Source organism: Triticum aestivum, chromosome 5A (assembly GCF_018294505.1).
Source record: "Triticum aestivum cultivar Chinese Spring chromosome 5A, IWGSC CS RefSeq v2.1, whole genome shotgun sequence".
NCBI lineage: Eukaryota > Viridiplantae > Streptophyta > Magnoliopsida > Poales > Poaceae > Triticum > Triticum aestivum.
Window position 1 is genome coordinate 29,331,598 of NC_057806.1, and position 8,395 is coordinate 29,339,992.

The window sequence follows — 8,395 nt, forward strand, 5'->3', positions numbered from 1 at the left end:
TTAGTTTCCAATAGGACCCGCCGCCACGAGAGGGTAGGACAAAAGATGTCATGCAAGTTCTTTTCCATAAGCACGTATGACTATATTCGGAATACATGCCTACATTACATTGATAAATTGGAGCTAGTTATGTGTCACCCTATGTTATGACAATTACATGATGAACCGCATCCGACATAATTATCTATCACCGATCCATTGCCTACGAGCTTTCCATATATTCTTCTTCGCTTATTTACTTTTCCGTTGCTATTTCTATCATCACTACAAAATACCAAAACATTACTTTTGTTATCATTACCTTTTGCTATCGTTACCACTACTATCATATTACTTTGCTACTAAATACTTTGCTGCAAATATTAAGTTTCCAGGTGTGGTTGAATTGACAACTCAGCTGCTAATACTTGAGAATATTCTTTGGCTCCCCTTGTGTCGAATCAATAAATTTGGGTTGAATACTCTACCCTCGAAAACTGTTGCGATCCCCTATACTTGTGGGTTAACACACGCCACCCGTCCAGTCAAGGTCAAGGAGTTGTCCGCACGGCACCTCCTATAGCCATTAAAACGAAGACACGTAGCGCCACGTGAATGGTTACCTGATGCACACGATTTGAATTATACAACTGTTTGAGATATTAAAGTGGCAGCTATTTTTTCAAAATGCCTTTGTTGGTTGTTATTCGAGTGCGCCTTCTCTGAAAATGGACACGAAAAACACCACAACATATCGGGTTCCATTCCATAAAATCATGCCAAGTTTCATGAATTTCAGACGAGTTTTGGATTTACTAGAATTTAAAACAAAGTATTTCAACGTTTTGCCAGCAATCAACGGTGCCCTGGTGTTTGAAATTCATTCAAATTTCTTGCATGGGACCTAAGAATGCACCCAAGGACATAGATTTGAATTCTCAACCAATTTATATGCATTAGAGCATGCGCATGTAGTTCAAATTTGAATTATGCACATAAATGCATTGAAAACTCAATTAATGCATAAAAATGTCCAAACGAACCCCGAAAAATCCAGAAAATTGACACAACACTCCTGTTGTTCTATGTTGACACGAGAAAATTTTTGAAAGCAATAAGAGGCAATGGATATTGTTTCATCCCCAAAGGTGGGACGTTCCCTACCGAAACCATCACGCTTGTTGTGAGAAGCTCTGGTATGTGAGAAGCATATCCCCAAACCTGCCACAAATGGGACAAAACATTTACCACGGCATGTTGATGCCGCTCCATGATAGCATGCGAAGTTTCATGAATTCCGGACGAGCTTTGGATTTACTAGAATTTAAAAACTAGGCATCTCAATGTTTGTGGCCAAGTGACCGTGGCAGGGTGTTTGACATTCATTCCCATTTCTTGCATGGGACCTAAGCATGCACCCAAGGATACAGATTTGAATTTTCAACCAATTTATATGCATAAGAGCATGTGCACGTAGTTCAAATTTGAATTATGCACATAAATGCATTGAAACCTCAATTAATGCATAAAATGTCCAAACGAACCCCGAAAAATCCCAAAAATTGACAAAACACTCCTGTTGTTCTATGTTGACACGAGAAAAAAATTGAAAGCGATAAGAGGCAATGGATATCGTTTCGTCCCCAAAGGTGGGACGTTCCCTACCGAAACCATCCGGCTTGTTGTGAGAAGCTCTGGTTTGTGAGAAGCATGTCCCCAAACCAGCCCCAAATGGGATAAAAAAATTACCAGAACATGTTGATGCCACTCCATGATAGCATGCCAAGTTTCATGAATTTCGGACAAGCTTTAGATTTACTAGAATCTAAAAACTAGGTATCTCAATGTTTGCGGCCGAGTGACCGTGGCAGGGTGTTTGACATTCATTCCCATTTCTTGCATGGGACCTAAGCATGCACCCAAGGACATAGATTTGATTTTTCTACCAATTTATATGCATTAGAGCATGTGCATGTAGTTCAAATTTAAATTATGCAAATAAATGCATTGAAAACTCAAGTAATGCTTAAAAATATCCAAACGAACCCTGAAAAATCCCAAAAGTTGACACAACAATCCTGTTGTGCTATTTTGACACGAGAAATTTTTTGAAAGTAATAAGATGCAATGGATATCGTTTCGTCCCCAAAGGTGAGACGTTCCCTATCGAAACCATCCGGCTTTTTGTGAGAAGCTCTGGTTTGTGAGAAGCCTATCCCAAACCTGCCCCAAATGGGATAAAAAAATTACCACGGCATGTTGATGCCGCTCCTTGATGGCATGCCAAGTTTCATGAATTTCATACGAGCTTTGGATTTACTAGAATTTATAAACAAGGTATCTCAATGTTTGCGGCCGAGTGACCGTGGCAGGGTGTTTGACTTTTAGTCCCATTTCTTGCATGGGACCTAAGCATGCAACCAAGGACACAGATTTGAATTTTCAACCAATTTATATGCATTAGAGCATGTGCATGTAGTTCAAATTTGAATTACACACATAAATGCATTGAAAACTCAGTTAATGCATAAAAATGTCCGAACGAACCCCGAAAAATCCAAAAATTGACACAACACTCCTGTTGTTCTATGTTGACACAAGAATAATTTTGAAAGCAATAAGAGGCAATGGATATCGTTTCATCCCCAAAGGTGGGGCGTTCCCTACCAAAACCATCATGCTTGTTGTGAGAAGCTCTGGTTTGTGAGAAGCATATACCCAAAACTGCCCCAAATGGGGTAAAAAATTTACCACAGCATGTTGATGCCGCTCCATGATAGCATGCCAAGTTTCATGAATTTCACACGAGTTTTGGAATTACTAGAATTTAAAAACAAGGTATCTCAATGTTTGCGGCCGAGTGACGGTGGCAGGGTGTTTGACATGCATTCCCATTTCTTGCATGGGACCTAAGCATGCACCCAAGGACAAATATTTGATTTTTCAACCAGTTTATATGCACTGGAGCATGTGCATGTAGTTCAAATTTGAATTATGCACATACATGCATTGAAAACTCACTTAATGCATTAAAATGTCCAAACGAACCCTGAATAATTCCAATTCTTTTATGACACACATATAGTTGCATGTTCACTACAGATAAAAGGTCTAGCAATTCAAACACCGTCCATGGCCGTTGCGACCCCATTGTGTAATTCAAATCAAGATGAAAAATCAAGTAGACCCCACATAGTTTATTATAACCAACCATGTGAGATGCAGCACAAAATATCTTAGAGCACCGTTGGAGTATAGTACGCATATGGCTTATGCGAGAAGGTGCGACGGCTACAGTCCACAGCCCGCTCTGAATAAGGGGCCGTGTGTGATGACACTTTGCGCGCTAGTTTTTTCGCTGAAGCGATTCCAAATTTTCAGCTTACGCGGAAACATCTACCTCCCCGCCCCCTCCCACTTACCAAAAGCCACATTTCCCCTGTTTCCGCCTTCCTTTCCAAGTTGAAACTTTCACTCCTTGCTTGCAGCGCCGCCTCCTCGCCGATGACCCTCCTTCACGCTGCTCGGCCTTGCCTATCCAGGCAGATAATCCACACCCGACCCCCATCCTCCTCCTCCTTCCACATCCCACATGCCCCGACCGCCGGCGCGAGCGCTGAGGGAGTCCTGGACTAAGGGGTCCTCGGGTGTCCGGCCTGTTAGCCATGGGTCGGACTAATGGGCTGTGAAGATACAAAGATCGAAGAATGCACCCGTGTCCGGATCGGGATCTCCTTGGCGTGGAAGGAAAGCTTGGCTACCGGATATGTAGATTCCTTTCTTTGTAACCGACCTTGTGTAACCCTAGATCCTCCTGGTGCCTATATAAACCGGAGGAGTTGGTCCAGAGAGAAGGAGATTCATTATCATAGCCATACCACCTAGACCTCTAGGGTTTAGCCATTACGATCTCGAGGTAGATCAACTCTTGTAATACTCATACTCATCAATATCAATCAAGCAGGACGTAGGTGATGACCCACAAGTATAGGGGGGTCTATCGTAGAACTTTTGATAAGTAAGAGTGTCGAACCCAACGAGGAGCAGAAGGAAATGATAAGCGGTTTTCAGCAAGGTATTCTCTGCAAGTACTGAAATAAGTGGTAACAGATAGTTTTGCGATAGGATAAATCATAACGAGCAACAAGTAACAAAAGTAAATAAAGTGCAGCAAGGTGGCCCAATCCTTTTATAGCAAAGGACAAGCCGGAACAAACTCTTATAATAGGAAAAGCGCTCCCGAGGACACATGGGAATATCGTCAAGCTAGTTTTCATAACGTTCGTATGATTCGCATTCGATGATTTGATAATTTGATATGTGGGTGGACCGGTGCTTGGGTGTTGTTCTTACTTGAACAAGCATCCCACTTATGATTAACCTCTATTGCAAGCATCCGCAACTACAACAAAAGTATTAAGGTAAATCTAACCATAGCATGAAACATATGGATCCAAATCAGCCCCTTACGAAGCAACGCATAAACTAGGATTTAAGCTTCTGTCACTCTAGCAACCCATCATCTACTTATTACTTCCCAATGCCTTCCTCTAGGCCCAAATAATGGTGAAGTGTTATGTAGTCGACGTTCACATAACACCACTAGAGGCTAGACAACATACATCTTATCAAAATATCAAACGAATACCAAATTCACATGACTACTCATAGCAAGACTTCTCCCTTGTCCTCAGGAACGAACGTAATTACTCACAAAGCATATTCATGTTCATAATCAGAGGGGTATCAATATGCATATAGGATCTGAACATATGATCTTCCACCAATTAAACCAACTAGCATCAACTACAAGGAGTAATCAACACTACTAGCAACCTACACGTACCAATCTGAGGTTTGGATACAAAGATTGGATACAAGAGATGAACTAGGATTTGAGATGAGATGGTGCTGGTGAAGATGTTGATGGAGATTGACCCCCTCCCAATGAGAGGATCGTTGGTGATGACGATGGTGTTGATTTCCCCCTCTCGGAGGGAAGTTTCCCCAGCAGAACAGCTCTGCCAGAGCCCTAGATTGGTTCCACCAAGGTTCCGCCTCGTGGCGGCGGAGTCTCATCCCGAAAGCTTGCTTATGATTTTTTCCTCAACGAAAGACTCCATATAGCAAAAGATGGGCATCGGAGGGCCACTAGGGGGCCCACGAGGCAGGGGGACATGCCCAGGGGGGTAGGGCGCGCCCCCCACCATCGTGGCCAGGGTGTGCCCCCTGGAACTTCTTGCGCTCAGTATTTTTTATATATTCTGGAAATAGCTTCTGTGAAGTTTCCGGACTTTTGGAGCTATGCAGAATAGGTCTCTAATATTTGCTCCTTTTCCAGCCCAGAATCCCAGCTGCTGGCATTCTCCCTCTTCATGTAAACTTTGTAAAATAAGAGAGAATAGACATAAGTATTGTGACATAATGTGTAATAACAGCCCATAATGCAATAAATATCGATATAAAAGCAGGATGCAAAATGGACGTATCAGTAGGGTATTACCTCCATAGAGAGGGCCCGAACCTGGGTAAACATCGTGTCCCTTGTCTCCTGTTACCATCGACCTTAGACGCACAGTTCGGGACCCCCTACCCAAGATCCGCCGGTTTTGACATGGACATTGGTGCTTTCATTAAGAGTTCCACTGTGCCGTCGATGAAAGGTTCGATGGCCCCTTCAATCATCGATAGTGACGTTGTCCAAGGAGAAACTTTCCTCCCCGGACAGACCTTCATGTTCGGCGGCTTCGCACTGCGGGCCAGCTCGTTTGGCCACCTGGAGCAGATCGATACCTACGCCCCTGGCCATTAGGTCATATTTGGGAGCTTGAACTATGTTGCGGACATTCGTGGAGACTTGATCTTTGCCGGATTCGAGAACGTGGCTACCACTCCTGGTCACCCCGAGGGACATAACCTAAATCTCTCATCAGACCGCATCCAGGAAACAGCTCCTCTAACCGTTCTGGCCTTAGATCCAGAGCAAACTGCGCCATCCAAGGACGGAAAGCTCAACCGCGCCACGGAGGCCACAGATTTCCCGATGTTGGAGCCGCCCATAGACTTGATCTCACACGATACTTGTGCCCCCGGGACTCCGGACTCATTTCCGGTCATAAATTCCGAACCATGTGAGCCCGCGGGCGCTGAACTAGATCGTTTATCGATATTCGAATTTAGCGCCGCAGACATCTTCCAGCACTCGCCTTTGGGAGATATGCTAAACCAATTTAAAAACATGTCCTTAACAAAGGACCCGCAACCGAACTATATCCGGTTTGAACTAGGGGCTGATGATGGGGAATTTCGCTCCCCACCCGCTACCCACTTCATAGCCACTGTCGACGACTTCACCGACATGCTCGATTACGGCTCCGAAGACATCAACGGTATGGAGGACGATGCGGAGCAGGAACATGGCCAAAACCCGCCGCTTACCAGATGTCGGACGGCCACTTCTTCGTACAATGTATACATGGTGGATACGCCTAAAGAACCTCACGATGATGACAAAGATCCAGTTGAGGATAAACCTCCTGGGACACAGCCTAGACACCAGCATCAGCGGCGCCGCTCTAAGTCACGCCGTGCAAAAGATAGCAACACCGGCACCAGAGAAAATAATACTCCGGACGATGCCGAATACAATGAAGACCCTGTTGGGGCAACGTCCGAACAGAATGAATGGGAAGACGGGCACGATAGCCCTGATGAACAGGCCATACACGAAGACTCGGAGGACGGTAATTATCTTCCGATCTCCGAGGATGAGGAGAGCCTCGGCGACGAGGATTTCATCGTGCCTGAGGAACCTCTCAAGAAGGAGCGCTTCAAACGCTAGCTAATAGCCACTGCAAGAAGCCTGAAAAAGAAGCAGCCACAACTTCAAGCTGATCAAGATCTGCTAAATGATAGATGGACTGATGTCCTAGCAGCCGAAGAATACAGCCCTAAGCACCTAGCCAAAAGTCACCTGAAGTGCAAATTACTACCTTAGTTCGATGATGAGGGGCTAGAGCTCATACCATCATCACGCAATGGGGCTGACAGAATACCATGTGGCCGGGATAAAGCGGCAACTCAAGCCGAACACCATCCCGCTCCGCCTCATTATAAAGGCAAAGATACAACAACTCTCGATCACAAATATGACCTCCGGCAGGACCGGAACATAGAGCGGGGAATACCAGATCGATCTATGGATCATGAGGATGTGCCTGGACATGCCGCGACGGCTACCTATTCGGATGTGACAAACATAGCCACACCCGGGCCGAAAACCGCAAACGGACTCCATCGGAGGTACGTCGCGGTGTGGCCCAACATAGAGGTGCCGCACACCCTCTTTGCTTCACAGATGAAGTAATGGAGCATGAATTACCAGACAGGTTCAAACCCATGAACATCGAATCATATGACAGAACAATGGATCCCGCGGTATGGATCGAGGACTTCCTCCACCATATCCACATGGCTCGCGGAGATGACCTTCATGCCATCAAATACCTACCACTAAAACTCAAAGGACCAGCTCGGCACTGGTTAAACAGTCTACCGGAAAATTCTATTGGCAGCTGGGAATATTTGGAGGAAGCCTTTCATGACAACTTCCAAGGAACATATGTCCGGCCACCGGACGCCGATGACTTAGGTCACATTGTCCAGCAGCCCAGAGAGTCAGCCAGGAAGCTCTGTACTAGGTTCTTAGTTAAAAAGAACCAAATCGTCGACTGTCCGGGCGCGGAAGCCCTTGCGGCCTTCAAACACAGCGTCCAGGATGAATGGCTTGCACGCCACCTTGGTCAAGAATGACCTAAATCCATGACAGCCCTTATCGCTCTAATGACTCGCTTTTGCGCGGGAGAAGACAGCTGGCTCGCTTGTAGAAGCAACAGTCCTAGCGACTCGGGCACCTCTGAAATCCGAGACGGCAATGGCAAGCCACGACGAAGCAAACACAACATTCACAATGATAATGACAGATCACGCGACACAGCGGTCAATGCCAGATTCAGCAATCCCAAACCCGGTTAACGGAAAAAGCCATTCAAGGTGAACCAAGACGGACCATCCAACCTAGACAGGGTATTGGACCGACCCTGCCAGATTCACGGACACCCGATAAACCAGCTAATCATACCAACAGAAGCTGCTGGGTCTTTAAGCAGGCCGACAAGATCAAAGCCGAACACAAGGGGAGGGGGCCGCTAGGCGATAGGGGCGATGGAAGGGTTCACCAACCAAATACTGGGGGTCAGAAGCAATTTCCCCCCGAGGATCGCTCAATCATGGAATGGGAATAGCAGTTCGGCTTCCACCGCCCACTTCATATACCTGCAAAATTTGTACCGCGCATACATCACTACGCACTCAAGATAGCATGGGCATTGGCGGAAGCACAATACGGAAAAGCATG